Raw genomic sequence first — 18,655 nt, forward strand, 5'->3', positions numbered from 1 at the left:
TGTGTGTATTGTTTCTGTGGTATGTATTTTTCATTAATATGGGTAATTGAGTCATTAAAGTTAATGAGAGCCAACCAAATGCTGCTGTATGTCTGCATGCATCTCTCATTGCATACCTGAGACCACGCTCACCTGTATCACTTCTCTTATTCCAGTCCTAAGTTCTTCCTGTGCTGTTATTGCCAAAGTACAGAGTGCTGTCCTTATGCAATCTAGATAGATACCTGAAAACCCCTTTGATATCATGAAGCTCACTTCACCTGGGCCCTAAGGAAAGAGGTTCATCTCAAGAGTCAGAAATCAAGAGGAGCCTGAACATTGAAGTCAGTGACTTGGTTCAGAAACCTAAGTGGGATCAGAGTTGTGTCATATGACACAATGAGAAGATAGTGATATTAAAGAATAAAGAACAGTAATTAACCCCTGACGTTTTCTTTATTAATTTCATTATAAAAACTTGTTGATGCCTTCAGTTCTGTGCATAGTCTATTAACAGGTTGACTGCTTGAAGCCTTTCTCCAGTTTTTACTCAGTTCTCAGTTGGGCTACTTTCCCATCCAAGCTGATGATATTTTGCCTAAGAGGACCAGTAAAAAAGAGAGAGCATTTTAGGATTCGTGCCATGTAGCTGTGTTAAGAGCCTTTAAAGTCTTCTCCTTAACCCCCAGCCCAACAGCGAAGCACAGACACACCATCAGCTCTGCCTGGCACTCGCAAGCATGCTCATTGCTGTGGCTGCATGTTGGTGCTGCTCTCTATGTCCCAGTAAATCAGGAATGTGCCGGTTTTTTCTCCTCCCTGCTTTAATACACAAAGTCTTCTATCTTCAGGTTGTCAGTTTTCTGAACAGGGTTGAAGCCGTGAGTCGTCTTTGCCAAACGCTGTATGTCCAGGAGGTTACATGATACTGCCCTCTAGTGGTAAAATATTCTCCTTGCAGTCTTACCTCAAAACCAGAGTGCTTTCAGGCACTTCCTTCTCTCTCTTATTCACACGTTAATACTGTTCTTGAAGAACCATCTTGCTTTGAAAAGGTTGCCTAAAAATAACAGAAACATCTAGGAAGAAGTTCTTAAGAGAGGAACTTTGTAACGAAGGTGATGTGAACTGTGATAGTGGAACTTCTCAAACATAATTCAGGGTTGGCTGCCTCAGCCATTCTTCTGTGGTGTTCCTTGAACTCAAATGGAAGAATATTTGCTGGAAGGGTACAAAACATCATCAAGGGATTACTTCAACTGTAAAGTGTTGGTGAAACTTTGGATGTCATTTTTCCCTACCCTTTTCTGTATGGAGAGTGGAGTGACAGTAATAGCTACTTTATCACTGTGTTTGAGGGTTGTTGATGGAACAAGGTCCTTAGTGCAAAGAATATGCAGTGTAAAAAACAGTAATACATTGCCTGTTACAATAGGACCCAAGCTCTTTGAGAGAATCCTTTCTCAGGAGTGGTATTTTTTAATATGCTTGCATAAAATCAGGGTGAGCTCTTGCCATATGTAGATCACCTTTTAAGTTCTTTGTTTTTCAGTGTATTCTTACCTAGTGTCACAGACTCCAAAGAAGATGGAGGCTAAGAAAAAAAACAAAATAAAACCAGATTTCAAATGTTTGCTTTTCTTTGCTTTTCATATAGGCATATTAGAATATGTTTTGTTAATATATTTAGACCTACATGATTAAATCATTAATTAGTGTTAATCAGTTGTTGATTTAACCTTTAAATTTAAAAAAATAATTATTTTGAGATAACTAGAAAGTAATAATAATTTCAAGTTACTGTCTGGTATCCATCTAACTGCAATGATATACAGGTGAAAATGGCATCAAATACCCCTTTGATAATTAATAATTCTTCTAATAGAAGAAAATTCACATGCATTTTTCTGCACTCTTCCACAGGAGTAAGTAGAGAAAGAAAGAAGTTCATAAGAAATCAAGTATCACCTCTACCCAGTGTCCCTTTTTTCCTCCCAATGGAGCAATAATCTGAGGGAGTTTAGACCTCCAGAGTACAGCAGTTAGGTAAAGCTTAATGATTTTCATGAGCCCAGACTAATGAAAAGGTGTGTCTCTGTTTTTAGAGGCCACTGTTCAGGACTCGGCAGATGGGCAAATCCTCGATTTAGGTCATTTGAGTGAGGCAACTGGACAGTTAATTTAACACTGATCAAAGCTAATTTGAGGGGTGGCAGATGTATGCTAGATGGGCTATAGCTCAGTGTATTACAAAGTACTGCTATAAAGGCATCAGTGAAGGATTTGCTATGGAGGAAATAGCAGTAATCCATGTTCTGTGATTTGTCAGACAAACCACATTCTTCTATACCTGTGCCCCGTACTAAATTGCTGTTTGCCTGGGTGGCTTGCTTTGTATGAAACAGCTTTCTGACATAGGGGTTTTTAAGACACTGAAATGTTGAGACTTTAATACATGTCTGTTTCACCACCCGTATGGTCCACCACCACAGGAGGCTCTGGAGTTAGCTAACAACATTAGTTCAACACAACATCCCTCCCCAGACTGGTCAAGGAGTGAGGCTTGCTGACAACTGACTTGCTCATGAGGCTTGAGATGAAGTTGTACATCACAGATCAGTGCCATGGACCTCCACCTGCATAAATGAATTGTGGGTAATGTTCACCAACAGCTGTTATTGTTTGATCACTTACAAGAACAGGACACGGTACTGAAACCAAATAGCCCTAATGTACATAGTCAGCAGGGACAATATAAACTCCTCAGTTAAGTCGCAATTGCCTGGGGGAGGGGGGTTTACTGATTAGGGGTGTGCCCCATTGATACCAAGAGAGATCCCTAAGGTGAGACAACATGAACAACTCTGCCTTACAGCAAGTCCAAGATACATCCTCTTTTAAAAAAGATTTCAAACTGAAAAACAGGTCTACGGCATGTCTAATAATACTCCAAATGTCATCTACTCTGCCTTGCTTAGATACCTCCATTAAAAACAAAAGAAGACGACCAGTGTTTTGATAAAATATTAAAGAACTAGAATCTTGTCCAAAGGGTATTGGTAAAGAGGCTGCACTTGATTTTGAGAACTTGGGATCCTGATTTCAGCTTTTGATTCTATTGATACAGCTCTGTTGCTTCAATGGAGCCTGTCTGACTTTCCAATGACAGCAAATATGGCCTGAAATCATAAGGGAAAGCTATTTGCTCTCATTTTTCAGTCACAGTAGGGTATATCCAGAAGTCTGTGAATATATTGATTTACAGTCTTTCTGAAAGTAGATTCTAATGATGTTAGCAACTGAAATCAACCCCTGTGGACATTTGGTAGTCAAGAAATGTTTTATTTAATTCAGGCATGGAATTAATGTTGATATGAAATCTATACCAAGCAATTCTTACTAAGCAGCAGTAAGAAGTGCCTTGTGGACATTTCTTCCATTACTTTCTTTCCTTTTTTTTTCTTTTTTTTTGCTTGGGGTGAGTGTTTTTTTAGCCACACAGTTAAAAAAACCTTGCAAGCAAGTGCACAATAGAGTGAAATATTTTAGCAGAGGGCACAGTAAAAGACTTGGGCCTTCTTCTGTTGGTTTTTTGGGTTTTTTTTTAATATTAGGAATAACTGTATTGCAGCTTGATATGTTGCTTGGCTTCTGTGTGGTGGATTTTCCATACATGTACGTGGTAAGAAGGGAGCCAAATTTCTTCTCATACTGGGTATGTCAGTTTTTTCGTAAGTAGCATATCCTGCTAATTTTGGGTCATCATGTTATCTGTTTTTACCCCATTGGCTGCATACAGTTTTCTCTTTAGAAGCTGGGAAATTTGCTCATAGCACTTAACTGTATCCCTAACATCTCATCCTACATTGTTGCAAGTGAAGTCAGCAATTGCCTGCCTTCAATTCTTCACTAAATATGGAAGAATTAACCCATTCTTTACTCTCTTACCAGAACTTTTTATACAGATCTATCAAGTTTGTAAGGGTCAAGCCCTTTAAAGAATTATATTAATATGTAGCAGTGACAAAGTTAAATTTTGCAAATAAATTACTTTTAAATTAGTATGGCTAATACTTTATGAAAAAGTTTATCACTACATTCCCTTCTATTTATTCATCAGATTTTTGAGTTTATAAGCCCTTTTGTGCTGATTCATGTTTTCAAATAAGCTGTCTTTTTATATACAAGAAATAGTTTAGATGCGACAGCAAAGATATGGATTTTTTTTAATAACAAATACTGTAGATACTACTAATTTAATAATCTTTTTCTTCCTGCTTTTACAGGATCAAACCACTGAATACCAGGATTTACCACTGATTCTCTGGAATTTTATATCAGTAATGACTGGGAAGTCTATTTACTATGCAGATAAAAATAAGTAATACAGGTAGACTTAAGGTTGGAGAAAATACTTGAATAGAAGACAGTAGACGTGAAAAGTACATGTCCGAATGGCAAACAATTAGAATGGGATTCTGGATTGACACAAACCTTTATAGCTCCATGAAAGTTAATAGACCTATACCAATTCACATGAGTTGAGAATTAAAATAATGATGTTAAGCTCAAGAGAAAAGGGAAGAACTACGGATGGGACTTGGAGTACGCAGTGAGGAAGTCTGTAGGTTGCAGAAAAAATATACAGCAGAGGTGACAGTAGTACTTCAGCCACTGGAATGATTTTTCTCTGGTTCTGTATGTCTGGTAGTTGGCTCATAAATGGTTTCTTACACATGCAAGAACATGGACTAGGTAAGAACACAGTTGAGTTTGTCTCTAGTTAGGTTAAAAAATACACTTAAATGGTCCAACCACTGGATGTCTCTCTTGTTCTGCTTGCATGAATGAGGACTGGCCTTTCAGAGTGAAAAACCTACATCTCAGAAAGATAAATGGGTCAGTATGGAAAGCCAGCTGTCCAGTGCTGCCTGGCAGGCTGAAATGACATGACACCAGTCCAACTCTCAACATGATAGACTATAGGTACAAGATATAAGCAAGATTAACAGTTGAGAAATGCATTTTTCTTCCATTACAAGAGCACTTCTAAACGAGCCCCATTCTTCTCAGTTGTGCTCTGTGCAACTATATTAAATAACCTGCTGTCAATAACTGAATATTATTCGAGAAAATAAGTTAAAATCAGTAGTGCCTTTCTTGGTAGTTACAGTATGTAAGCAAATACTATGTTAGGCTGGATAGTGGAAATGCACCAGGTAAATTTTCTTTTTTCCTGTCAGAGATTTCTGGTTCAGGTCAGTTGAAGTTGGTAGTAACTTCAGCTAGACAAGAATTAGATTTCCCTTTCCTGGAAGAGTCTGCACCTTCTATTTATTTCTCTATTCTGAAACAGAATTGAGAGACACGCACATTCAGAACTTCCCATGAAATCCTGTTCTGGAAAAGTAATCATTAGGAGAGATTTTTGGTTACCTGTGTGAGTCGAGGGTACAGGACCAGGTCTTGTTTTTACTCAGGTGCATTGCTTAAGCAATGGAAATCTTTCTGCATGCACATTATCTGGCTCTTAAGTTTGTTGGAGGCGTCAAAAATAAATGAATGCAGGAAAATGCTTAAGAAATCGTTTGGAGGTTAAGAACTTCAAGGTCCCTGACTTGTGTAGAATCAAAGAGTTTCACACTGCTTCATAGCACATAGCTTTCAGTGATGTGAAATATAGGGAAGAACAGAGTGAAGCCTCAGGCAGTGATTTCAGAAGGACCTATGAATGTGAGTGCTGAGAATTTAGGGTTTCAGTGATTTAGCTAGGATAATACAGGCGTTTGGGGTTAGGGAGGACTGTAACAGAGATCTTTCAGTTTCAAGCAATGACAACAAAATTTTTTCCATTCTTCAATTCTCCACACTCTTTTCAGAAAGAATTTAATCTGTATATTGTGAGATAGCATGTTTCCTTATATTCACAGTATTTGTTTAATTTTTTAAGTTAAAAATTAACTTAGACTGCAAATTCTAAATGCTAAAAGTCTGATATCTTTCAGAATTTTGCTGGATTTTTTTGCAGCATACATGAAAAGTTACGTAACTTTTTACTTTAATGGTTGGCCAATATTTGAGCTCCTCTAGTTTATTTCTGTCAAAAATGTTGATATGAAGTGATATATCTTTGTGTACATTCTTTGTAATCAAGTGGGATTAAACTGAGGTCCTGTTTCCCTGAATTTAGCAGGAAAAAAGACAATAGGAAACAGCTCCTTTGGCAGTAACCCAAGCCTCTCTTTTCAATCAGCATTGCACTTAGAAAACTCTCGCTCCGTCTTTTTCTCTCTGTGGAAATTCAGGATCATTCTACAAAGTATTTCACTGTTTTGTATTTTTGGGGGGGGAGCTACATATGTAACATTTCTGATGGTGTCATTTACACTATTTTGCTAAAATTATATACGCATATTTGTGTTGACATCCACATGGCTCAAGTTTTTTTTGTTTGCCTGTCTCGTGGCTAGTGCTTGGAAGGTGATACCTATTTGTCTGTGTCTTCTGTTTGCCCACAGTTATATGTCAAAACCATTTTCCTCTCTATGACTACAAGCTGGTTTCATTCCACTGTTTCTTGATGGTTTTCTCTGTAGCCATTAAGGAAAACAGGCAGGGAAAGTGTGCTTCCCACTTCTTTGTAAAAGGTGGGTTTATGAACCAATCTATTACCGTATTTTGAAATGTGCCGTTATCAATTCCTTTGAGCTTCACTTCTTTTTAAAGGACCTAAATGGCATTTGGTCATCCAAGAAGTTTTGCTCTCTCTTATCTCAGGAAGTGAAATTTAAAGAATGTCAGAAGTGTTGTTTAACAGTCTAAACTAAGCCTTAAAGAGGGAATGTGCTCATTGCTGTGTTCTTAAAATCTAGGACAGACAAACTTGTGCTATATTGAATATTTTAAGGCCTCTACTCCTTCTGGATTTTAGTTTTCTGGGTTACTATTGGGAAAGATCTTTACCTAATCCTGATTATGTGTAAAAACAATAATCAGAAGTGGTTATTTAATGCAAGGGCCAGATTGTATGGTTATTATCTTAGACTAGCAATGAAACCCTGGAGAGTTACTTAATTTTGTAAATTAGCACTCAATTAGAAAAGGAGTTTTGCTTTGAGCTTTTGGGGGGATGTTTCGTTTGTTCCCCTCACCAAAATCAAGAATAAGCATCATTATAATGTATGGTTTCTTTTCATAGCTTTCAGCTAGATTTAGCAATTGCTTCAGAGTTCATCATTAATTATCCTATATTGTATCCTGCAACAATATTTGTCCTAGTGTTGTCAGAACCCCCATAGTGTGGATCTATTAAAACTCTGCAAAAGGAGACATGACGGGAAAGGGAGAATAATGTACGCAGATGAGTGCAGTACAGAGCTCTGAAGTTCCAGTGTATTTTTAGTCAAAAGCAAATGTCTATTTCAAGAATTATGGAAGAAAAGTGGATCTGTAATTATGTTCATAATTAGAGAGGTCCCTTTTTGTTGCTTAATCTAAATAACATAAAATATGTAGGTTTCTGAGCACCATACAAAACATCAAAGCTGATAACGTAGGAGGTTATTGTGGTCCAGGGAAAGGAGCGGGACCAGATTCTAAAATAGTGAAAATCAGCACAGCTCAGTTGGAACTCTTTATTTCTATTGATGCACACTAGTTGAAAATTGGTTTATGACTTCAAGTTGCATAGAAACAAAGCAAACCAAAGAACTGTTATGAAAGCATCCATCTAGGAAAACACTGGGGGAAGAAAAATACAGTGAAAACAGAACTCTTTCTAAATTAAATTTACTATTAAATTTAACAAAGTTTCCTAGTGGGGAGTTCCTGGAAAATGTGGACTGAAATGTGAAGCAAACTTTGATCGCTCTTCTAGCTGCCTTGATGGTATATTTACAAGAACTAAATGTCTTTTTTTTTTTTCATTACTTCTAAAGAAGCTTTCTAGAGAAAAATACCCATGCTTCATAACCACCTTAAGGAGCATTTGCTATGGTTGTTTCCAAAGGAACAGCTTAATAGTTTTGTAAATATCAAAGTTAATAGCCTCCTAAAAACAAGGAAAATTGCCTGTAGGTGATTTCTACTTATACAGAAATAGCTATGCTCTGAACTGAAACTTTCTCTAAAGTTTCTCTCTAGGCCTGTTACCTATTACTGCATACTTTGCTGTTCCTACTTCCTTTAGCTGTTTTGAATCAACAGTGGGTAGAGCAATACTTAAATTAAATGTACTTGAGGGTAAAACATGATCTAACAAATTATAGAAAATAAACATTAAGCATAGCTTGTAACTATAAGAAGATCAGAAACAGTCTAATGGGGACATGCTTTTTTTTTTTTTTTTTTTTTTTAATGCAACAGCTATACCACATCATCATAAAGCCATAGTTATGGCTGGCTTTCAAGAAAAGATAAAATCTTTCAAAAAGTGTCTTCCAGAAAGGAGTCAGAGAAAAAAATTTTTTTTCTTGTATTGAGTTGCTATTTGGTATGCAGTAGAAGCTGCTTCTCCTTTATTTTTGCTGCCTTTTTTCCCTTTATTTTAATTTTAATGATGTTGAGGCACCTAACAGTCTTAATAAGCAGCTTTTACTAAAGATATAAAATTATTATTTTCTGCATAAATTGGTAATGTGTATAAGCCTCATAACGATCATACTTAGAGAAAGCAAGAGCTCTTTCCTTCCCTTAGAGGTGCAGGGGAACCCAGCTGTTGGCAAGTTAACTTACATTGTGCTTTACTCTTCTTCCATTTAGTATTTGTGTTGTATTGGGGGGCCTTATCGTTATTAGCCAGCTCACAGCATTATGCTTATGAAAGGATATGCAAAGTATGAAGAGAGTTGCTAGAAAATTGGGTCTTCCTTTTAGCATTTCATAGCAGGCTTTGAGTCTTACTGAGACTTACTGCTGCTAGAGCCTTAAATCAGACTAAATGCAGTAGAATTTTTTTACAGAAGGCAGCCGGAGCCTGAAACAAGACTGAGCAGTTCTGGTTTATGGCATGGGAACAGTCTGGTGAAAGCTGCTGGTACTCTCCCAGTCACAACTGAGCTGGTTCCACCCAGGAGGTGCAGGTGAAGTGTGATTTAGTTGTGGTGCAGAAACTAAGAGGCCCTTGCTCTACTCTTCTTTACTGTTACTGTTTTGGGTAATTTAATTTTATGTGTAGATGGGTGTTCATCATGTTACATATTTGTATTTCACATTCCTCAGGCCTCCTAAATTTTTTGTCAGTGAGGAAGAAGCATTCATAAAGTTGTTTATGCACTGGCAAGTTTTAGAAATCGGTTATCTAAAGTTTTACATAGGAGCTTTTATCAAGATCTTTATTTTTGAAAGGTAATTCTAGAAGTACATTGATACTAGTAACACCCCTGCAAGACTGGTTCCCTCCAGAAAATGTATGCCTCCTTAGAAAAGGTGATGAGATATAGTCTTGACTTAAGAGGGAGCTCTTAGTTCCCTCAGCTGCTGTTTTTTGACAAATCCATCCCTGATGCTCCATTGCAGGGTGTAGTGTACAAAAAGATAAAAACATTTTTTCTCCTTCAGGCAACAAGTTATCCTCCTCCCCCTTTTCCTCCATTCAACTGCAGTTGAACAAAAACCATCATAGAAATTTAGAGGGAGAAATAAAATTCAACATTTATTTCTTCTAATCAGGAGGTACAGTATAAAATAAAACTTAATCCCCAACAGTTCTTCTTTAAAATGTGTGTATCTTCTTTCCCCACTATGCTAGTCTGAAATAGTGAGGCAGTAACCAACCATGCATTTAGGCTGGCTCTGGTCTTCTACTCTGCTGTGGCTGTCAGCATCAAAATTTCTATTACCTCTCTCTTGCTTAATTTTGGGGGTCCTTCTCTACTCTTATTCTCCTTCTTCCACTGATAATTCTCTCCTCCTTGTGTCACTCTTTCCTTTTCTTGATTCTCCAACAGCTTTTCAGTTTGTTCCACGTGGGCAGGACTGGACCTACTGTATATTTTGTTCTGTTTGATAGGGGAGGCTTGAAACTCAGCATCCTGTGGATTTCTCTGGGTGTTGTGTAATTAAATTGTCTAGAGTGTTAATCATAATTTGATTATTCTGACATCCTTGATGAGAAAAAATGTATATTAAAATCATAATGTAATTACAGAATTTGCTTTTAGCATGAATATATTTCTTCTCAGTGACACTAAAATTATTATTACCCCCAATATTTATGTATTATTTTGACAGATATTGCAGTGGGCTATGAGCAATTTTAAGGTGGCACAGTCTACTCCATGCAGCTTAAAAGCAAGGATTTTCCCCCTCCGCTTTTGCCCCATCACATTTTCTTATTAATGGACACATTTGAATTGTCAGCTTTCCCAAAGCCTTGGTGTACAGGCTGGAATGATCAGATTAATTTTGTTGCTTAACCATGTCGTTGATAACTAGGACTGAACACCCTCTTGTTCTTGCTTTATTTTTTCCCTAGCAGTTCTTCTGTTTGGTTTTTTTTTAATTCATCCTGTTAGTTTAAACATAAGAATTCCAAGCTGAAATAGCCTGTAATGTGGAAATGTAGGCTTCTAGGAGCTGTGTGGGCTAGGACTTTGTCTGGAGGCAGGATGCTAAGATGGCTCAGCTGGCAGGTTAATGAAGATTGTCATGAATATTAAATGATAGAACCAAAACAAAACTCCCAGAGAGACACTTAGGCACAAATCTTACATAGCAGCACGACCAGCTCAGACAGCTGGCTCTCTGTAGACTTTCTTGAAATATAACAGTGCTGAGGCACATTAGGATGATTTTTATAAACCGGAAGGCTAATTTGTGATGCACTGTTTGAAAGTTAGAAGTCTTAATGATTTATAGCTTGAAGCAGAAATCTGTTTTCTGAAGTAGATAAATAACCAAGAAATTGTATCTGTGCTGCCCTCACTTGTATTAAGTGTTTCAGAATATTTTTGAGTTTTGTGCTCTCTAAAAATGTGTACAAGGGGTAAACCTTACTGTTAAAGTTCATACCAGCTCTCTGGTGTGCAGCTATAGTCCCACTCCTTCCTATGATGTTCCTCTATCCCTTCTTTTTCCTGCCTAAAAAGACCACGTTGCAGAGCAATTTGGTTTATTAAACTACAGTTGGTTTTGTTTCTTTCTTGCAATTTGTCCCAGACAGGGTAAGAGCTTGCTATTCGCAGAGTTCCCCCTTCAGCTCCAGTGGTGTAAAGCTAGCTCCTGCTATGTGGAAAAATTGCTCCAGCACATGCAAAAAATTAAAATTCAAGAAGCTTGGATTTATTTGAAGTAACACCAACATAGAACTGGGATGATTCCATTAACAGCACTGCAGTCATGCTCTGTTTCTAAAAGGATATCTAAAGGTGAGACATTCTTTGTGGCCTAGAGAGTAATCTTTGTTACACTTTGTAAGTTGAGTTCAGGTTCTTGCACATAACTTCCTTGACTTTTATGGTTTTGTAAATTTATACCAAATTAATATGTGGTTTAGTGATTTTCAGACACCAAAAGGAGTAAGCTGAAATAACAGAGTAGGTTTTCTCAGATAACTGCATGTAGGCATGATCCATTTTGTGGTGTTATTCTGTGTATAAAAAGATAAAGTAAATCTAAACTATTTTTAGGTGCAATGAGTCAGTCTAAATGAGTTGATGGAAAAAGATATAAATGAAAGGACAGTCCAGTTAGAGGAAGTTATGGAGAGTAATGCTTTTATATAAACATTCTGCAGAATTCATTTGGCTTTCCAAACCCTGTCTGTAAATCAAGAAGTGCTTTCCAGTGGCTCTAGTCATGTGGTGCTAGCCATCTTTATTTTCAGTTCAATTGCATTAAAACCAGAATATATTTTTTAAAGTAGAATTTTGAAAGCATTTATGTAAATAATTGATGCGGTTATTCCAGTGATATTACGTGACTAGTAACAGCGTGCGCAATCAGAAATAGAAGTGGCCAGCAGGTTCCCAACTGTGAAGAAAACGCATTCAGTGAGACAATGGTTCCGTTAGTATCAGGACAACCCCTGATTTATTTCTGTTGTTGTTAAATCAAACAGCCTACTAGAATGGGAGTGATTTTTTTTAAGGGTAACATAAAGCAGATACATGTAAAAGACATAGACTAACTTATATTTGTGTTTTCACAGTATCATGAGGAATTTACACGCATACTGACAGGGCTTGCAATAAGGTGAGCTACAGTATTGTGGAATGATAGTTTGTAACTATTTCCCTCTGTATTAAAAGTTCCCATAAACAATCTATTACTTTGTGAAGCAGATACAGCTAACATAAGTATTCGGATAAAATCTTGTTTAAGGTTTTGCTTTTTTTCAAGCTGAAAAGCTCCTTTAGGTACTTAGAGAAGTTCAGGTTAATGTATCTTAGTCTGCAAAGGCTACAAACAGTTGCTTTCAGATTAGAAGCTCATTTCTTACTTATTTGAAATATCTAGTCTATTTTAACATAAATTAGTTAAACCTAGTGGATGAAAAGTTTACCTCTAGCTTCCAGCTGCACTTTCATTTTGCACGTTTTGAATGTATCATTGAAACTCTTGACAATGTTGTGAATCACCTTTTATACAATGTCTTAAAGTGTCTGAGACACAAATACTGTTGGGGTCATCGTGGTTTCTACCAGTATTTCAACAAACAAGTGACCAATGGACATACAGGCAAATTCCAAGTGATAACAGACATGGATGAACATGGGTAAAATATACTCACTTCAGCTGAAAGATGAAGCACCACAAACTGATACCTCTTTGGAGTGAGGAAATTAAAGCTAGAGCTTCAGAAAGTAGCATTGTTGATATTACAGCCATTTTGGGCTCCCACCAGCCCCTGCATCTAACCAACATTACCTTCTCCAGATGGCTGAAAGTCCCAACAGGGATGAAAGGGAATTCAAGGGAAGCATCAGCTCATTCAACAGCCAGGAAACCTAGCATTAAGGATTGCAAAGTTGTAGTGAAGCTGAGAATTGCACCTTCATCTCTGTGTCCCTGGTCACCTCTTTAGAGCAAAACTCCAGCCTTCTTTCTTAAACTAGAATGACCATCGTTTAAAGACAAAATGAGAAAAATTGGTAAGTTATGGACTGAATAGCAACAGCATGATTTTCTATGAACCCAGGCTCCTGCAAAGTATCAAAGCCAAAGGCATCAGTATTTTTGGAAAATAAGACTGAGGATGTCAAGCAAGGAGCCAGCAGTCACGAACTGTATAATTCATGCTGATTTTCCCAGAACCGTATCCAAGGAGGATGTCACACTTTTCCGTTCTCAAGTTCAACCTTATCTCTGAGTGCATCAGCAAGTTTCACCTCTTCTGAAACTGTACTCTCCCGTGAGTTATTTATAATCTCCCGCTGCTTCTTGTAAGTAGAATTTAACTCACCTTCCTTCTCTCTGCCTCGGATTGTTATAGTCCACTGATATGCTGCTGCTTTGCATTGAAGCCTTTCAGCAGCCTGTTTTCTTCCACCTCCAAGACATACTAAACTCGAAGGAGACCATTCAGAGAAATGGCAAGGACACATTTACTCGTGGCAGCAGCAAATTAGGGACATATGTAATATTTAATGTGTAGAATCATAGAGGACACATACTCAAGCATCCCTACTAAGCATGGGTTCTTAACATTCTTTCAAGTTCACTAAGATCGACAGGTTGGTCTTTTGCACGCTAATACTGAGAGCTTTTCAGATATTCCTACAAGCTGCCATCATCATTCCATTTCTAACATTTTTGTTGTGTCAGAGATCGAAAAGGCAGGGTGTTATTTCTGACCTGTTCAGTTTAAGAAATACATGGAATAGAGCATGGTTTAGAAAGACTGTAAGACTGTTGCCTTTGTCTAAATTGCTAGATCTGTCTGTTGTGTATCTCAGACATACATGTATACATGTAACACAAAATACATTGCAAATGCCTTGAAAATCCTACTGTCCTATTCTTGAAAGTATTGCACAACTATTTTAAAGTACAGAGCACGGTTAAAGAATAAATGAGGAAAAATCAGTGATATTTTTGAGGCACTTCAAAACATAATGTAGGACACAGACATGTGACCTAAGAATATAATCTCAGTTTAAACATGTAATCCCTTCAATTACCACTTTTGCCATAAGTATACTTAGGTCTGATGCACAGCTGCACAGTTCTGCAGTTCAGAATGAACACTTTGCTTTTTGTATTTTTAATGAGACGATGTTTTTAGGACCTTTGCTCAAATATACAAATTAATAAAGTGTTACATGTAATGAATAAATTTGAGTTACCTGGACTTTATCTGTGATCATTACCAAAACAGCACTGCAGCATAAAAGAAAGCTGCAGCCTCCAACGAGAGGAGTGGCTTCCTAGGATACTCTTGATCTGCCACAGCTATCAGTTTAATCTACAGTTATCCTCCAGGCAGTTAATTGCTTGGTAACTAAGCTCTGCGTCTCCAACACAACTGATTTTAGTATCTCTGCAAAGGAGCACAGAAGTAGGCACAGGGAAGTTTTCACTTCAGTCGTCATCTAATTCTGTCTGCCCAAACTGGCTGAAACAAATGCTACCTCTAAGGGTTTTTTCATTCAGAGATTGTTGTCTGCAAAAGAAAGGTGCAAGGCTTTAAGTGCAGGTCTACATTCAAACATTCCTACAAGTTTAGGCCCGTTTGGATTTAGTTCATGTGTCTGACTCTGTAATCAGTGTACTGTCTGTGTTGTCGTAATCTCTAAAGCACAAGTAGATATGCCAAGGAGTAGACTCCAGTTTTCACAATGCAAGGGTTTAGATCCAAATCTCTGCTTTATCTGCTGCCTTTGCACAATATGAGAAAACTTTCAGCAAAATCTGGAAGGTAAAATATAGACATTTGGACATCAATTTCTCTTCCCTTTTCAGAGAGGTTTCTTTAAGTTGAGGGAAAATGATGCTGTATTTTGATTTTTCTTGGGTGGCTTATCTCCAAGATGGCTTGCACCCAGATTCTTCTAAACTTTTCACTTGTCAGTAGGATAATGGCTCATGTCAAGAAGTACTCCAGAACATGGTAATCTGAACATTCATTAACAGTGCAGAATTTCTGATGGCAACAACTACAAATAACCTATGGGAAACAGTAACAGGAATTGTTTATTCAAGAATACTTCCTGTGGCTCTGCAGTTCATCCAGGCACACAAGCTCTGTTTTTCACAGAACATTAATCTCAGTTTCTATTCTTTTGGATTTCTTGCCAACAGATGACCCAAGCCAAGAAGATCTAAGCATAAGTTTTGTAAACAAGTAAATTAGGACTCACACCTTGTGCTGAACAGGAAGAAAAAAGCCAAAAGAGAAGGTGTAATGTAAAGACCAGCAGATGGGTGAGGGTACAAGTTTACATTGTTATCATTGACCATATTTGACAGAAGCAAAAATAGGAAGCACTGTCTGTTATCAGACCTGCATGTGCTCTGCCAAATCTCCCTTATCAGTATAAATTGTCCCAATAACACACTAATACATTCTCATTTCCCACCTATTCTGTTTCCTGGATTAGGGGTTTTTTGGTCATGCCAAGATCAAAATCATGCCTATGCTATTCGAGTACTTCTAGGAGTGATGCCCACCTCTCATACACTTAGGTCTTTGAGACTCTGATTGAGTAGAGCGGAAAAAAAAATCACCTTTTGATATAGCACTGATTTTTCTTTCAAAGCATTCGGTATATTCTGTATTACAACTCTCTGAATCAATATTCACAGATAGGGCTCTGGGTGAAGTAATTATTACAAATCTATATGTTAGGGGTTTTTTTTTAGTTTGTTTTAATCAAAGCATTCACAGATAAGGACTGATTTTCTATGAAAAGAGCCATCCTGTATATCATGTAAGTAGCTTTCAGGTTATAGGTTCACATATATTTTACTTTAGCTGAATATTACTCATGGTGCATGGATTTGTCATAGTAAGTTGTATGGCTTGTATATTGTTTCCTGTATGGACAGAAAAACGTTAAGCAAAAGCATAAATGGATGGTGGATAACAAAGTGTGTAATTGTCATCAGTTACATCAATTCTGGGGATTTCAAGATATCCCTGAGACTATCCAGTGCTCATCTGAAAATATACAAGTACTAATCAATCAGAGCTACTTAACACATCTTATTGAATCCTTGACTGGCAGCTTTTTCACTCACAGTAGTCAGAATGTTTTTTTGAATTTTTTTCCTCTCAGTTTAACCAGATCAGCTGAAAAATTAGTGTTGGACTTCCTATATGAAACTTTTCACATCTCTTCCGTTTTCTCTTGAGCAGATGCAAATTACATTGAACACATTTCAGGTAAGTATATTTAAAAGAGACAGAATCCATTTGTAAAAGTCAGCTAAACCACATTTTTTTATTGTTTTCTCTCCTGTACCATCAAGTGAGTTCTACATGTTCTTGGGAGGCTTGCAAGGGAAGAACTGCAGCAGTTAAAAGCTTTTCCAAACTATCATTTGTTGAATATGTAGCCCAATGGTGGTTTTGAAACAGAAGTTAAAGGAGGTGATCTACAAACTGTGTTGAGGCTTCTCCCATTCCAAAGCACTGTACTTAAACCGATAAGCATCCTCTTTTAGTTTTTACTGAAATGTGAAAGTCTGGCAGGTCTGACAAGTGCAGTCTGAAAGATGATCCTACACTGATTCCTATGTTGTTATGAATTCACAGCCAATATCATCAGACCACAAAGATTATTAGCCTAGGCTGCAGTTTTCAAAGCAACACAAGGCCTTTTCTGTGTAAGAAAACTAATACAGAAACTGATTCACTTAAATCAATGAAATGCTCCTATTTTGGCAAAGGGCCACAAGCCACAAAAAGAATGGTGTCTATATACACATTACTGGTAGGAAAGAAGTAACTTCAATTTATGTCTAATTCCAAAATTCTTGGAAAAATCTCAGCCGCTCAGTCTGCAGGATTCAGAGTATCTGCATTCTGGCAGGTGGTCTTGTTTAGATTAGGATGCAATAACTAGTAACTCTGACTAACAGTTGCTAACACACCTTACATGTTCTTACGATGATTTAACTTAACTGCAGTCTCTGCAACTGCAAAAGTAAACATAATACTTCCATCTGCATTTCATAACCCCTTTATTGAATTTTGGTTGCTCGTATTATTAGTCCTGTTGCTCCAGTAGTTAATCAGAGAAGTCCTCCTTAAAGTACAAATGATAGAATCTGCCCTGTCACAGAAGTTAGTCAAATGTATTAGGAGCAAAGTGAGGGACTGCTGAAAAGAGTGCCAGGTGGGAAACAGCAGCCCAGGTTATGCATCCTCTGAGCAATGAACCCGTCTGATAATTCTTAACATTCTGAAGGGTAAACTATTATTAAATACTAAAGTAAGGTAATTCTTGGCGCAGCAATTCATTAAACTCTCAGACCATTCAAACACCCGTGTTAAATTAGCAAGATGCAGATTAGAAGCAGCACAGCAAAAATATTGACATTTGCGGTGTTATCTGGAAGCAGCAAGTAAACTGAAAATAAATACTTCATTCTCCAAAGGAGGTGTGGAGTAGTAGGAGGGCTACAATAAGGCTTTACACAGCTTGCTTGTTCTAGGTGCCATTTATAGATAGCGAGGGCACCTGTTTTACCAGAATAATACAGAGGTCAGGGAAATGCAGCTGACTGAGAAAACAAGGGTAGCATACAATTTGCTTGTTTTGAGTGCAATGTATAGATAGCGAGGATACCTGTCTTACTGGAACAATACAGAGGTCAGGGAAATGCAACTTGCTGAACAAAACAACCATAGCAGACACTTTGCTTTTAAGCAAAATAAATTTCAGGCTGTTGGCAAGTAACAACCTTAGACATAAAATAGTGTCATGAAATTAACACTGAAATAAATACTGTGGTACTCTGAATGCGTTTTTGAGAAGCGGTCAGTGAAAACGTTAAGGATTTATGCCCACTTGAAGCCTTACTATCATAACACTGTCCTGGTGAGTGGGAACCTCAAGTGAAATAGCCTAGGAAGTGATTATATGTGAGTCCTTCAGTTCCCTGATGGAAAACTGAAGAACTGAAATAAAAACAAAAAGGAAATGTTTTGCATTCTAAAATGCACTCAGTTGTGATAAGCTTGTCTTTAATAACAGAAAAGGACTAGAGCATCTCCCTCTGGTCACAGGCATGAGTGAGGGCAGGTTGGATTCACAAGGATCTCACACTGTAAGACTGGGGTTTAAATCACCATTTCCTGTTGCAACAGGAGGGTTTCTTCACTGAAAGGGACCTGAAATTCTATACAAATAGAAGCTAAGTTACCTGCTTCAAGATCAGCAAAGGCGACCCTCATAGCAGGAATAGGAAAAGCAGGGGGAGAATAGTAACACTAAGCTACGCAGTGGTGGTGAGCTACAACATTTTTGAAATGCAGCTGGATATGCTGCTGCGAGGTGAAGGCAAGACTATTACAGCAATCACAGTAGCCCGGCTACTGAAGCTGCCCCATAAGGAAGCATCCAAGGAAGGGAAGAGAAGAGGGAAAAACCAATAGGCATTGGAAAATTATTAATGAAATGCTGGCAAAAGGGCAACCACCATTACCACCAAAGCCACATGCATTCCTATAAAGGTGGCAGGTATACACCCTGACCTGTGGGCAGGCATCCTCAAGGGGCCAACTCCCAGC

At 37.7% G+C, this 18,655-nt stretch overlaps 1 long non-coding RNA gene across 4 annotated transcripts in view; it reads left to right on the plus strand.

Moving 5' to 3' along the window:
• The window catches only part of LOC141920715 (uncharacterized), a 66,627-nt gene that overhangs the window by 43,800 nt on the left and 4,172 nt on the right, over positions 1 to 18,655 (plus strand). The window contains exons 6-12 of one of the 4 annotated variants that reach the window (XR_012622433.1): positions 8,940 to 9,059; positions 9,538 to 9,651; positions 11,137 to 11,345; positions 12,128 to 12,171; positions 12,856 to 13,361; positions 15,220 to 15,342; positions 16,197 to 16,303. This is a non-coding gene — a long non-coding RNA (uncharacterized LOC141920715). The remainder of the gene's footprint in view (positions 1 to 8,939; positions 9,060 to 9,537; positions 9,652 to 11,136; positions 11,346 to 12,127; positions 12,172 to 12,855; positions 13,362 to 15,219; positions 15,343 to 16,196; positions 16,304 to 18,655) is intronic. The other 3 variants (XR_012622430.1, XR_012622431.1, XR_012622432.1) reach the window with 3 other exon arrangements.

This window comes from Strix aluco, chromosome 3, assembly GCF_031877795.1.
Source record: "Strix aluco isolate bStrAlu1 chromosome 3, bStrAlu1.hap1, whole genome shotgun sequence".
NCBI lineage: Eukaryota > Metazoa > Chordata > Aves > Strigiformes > Strigidae > Strix > Strix aluco.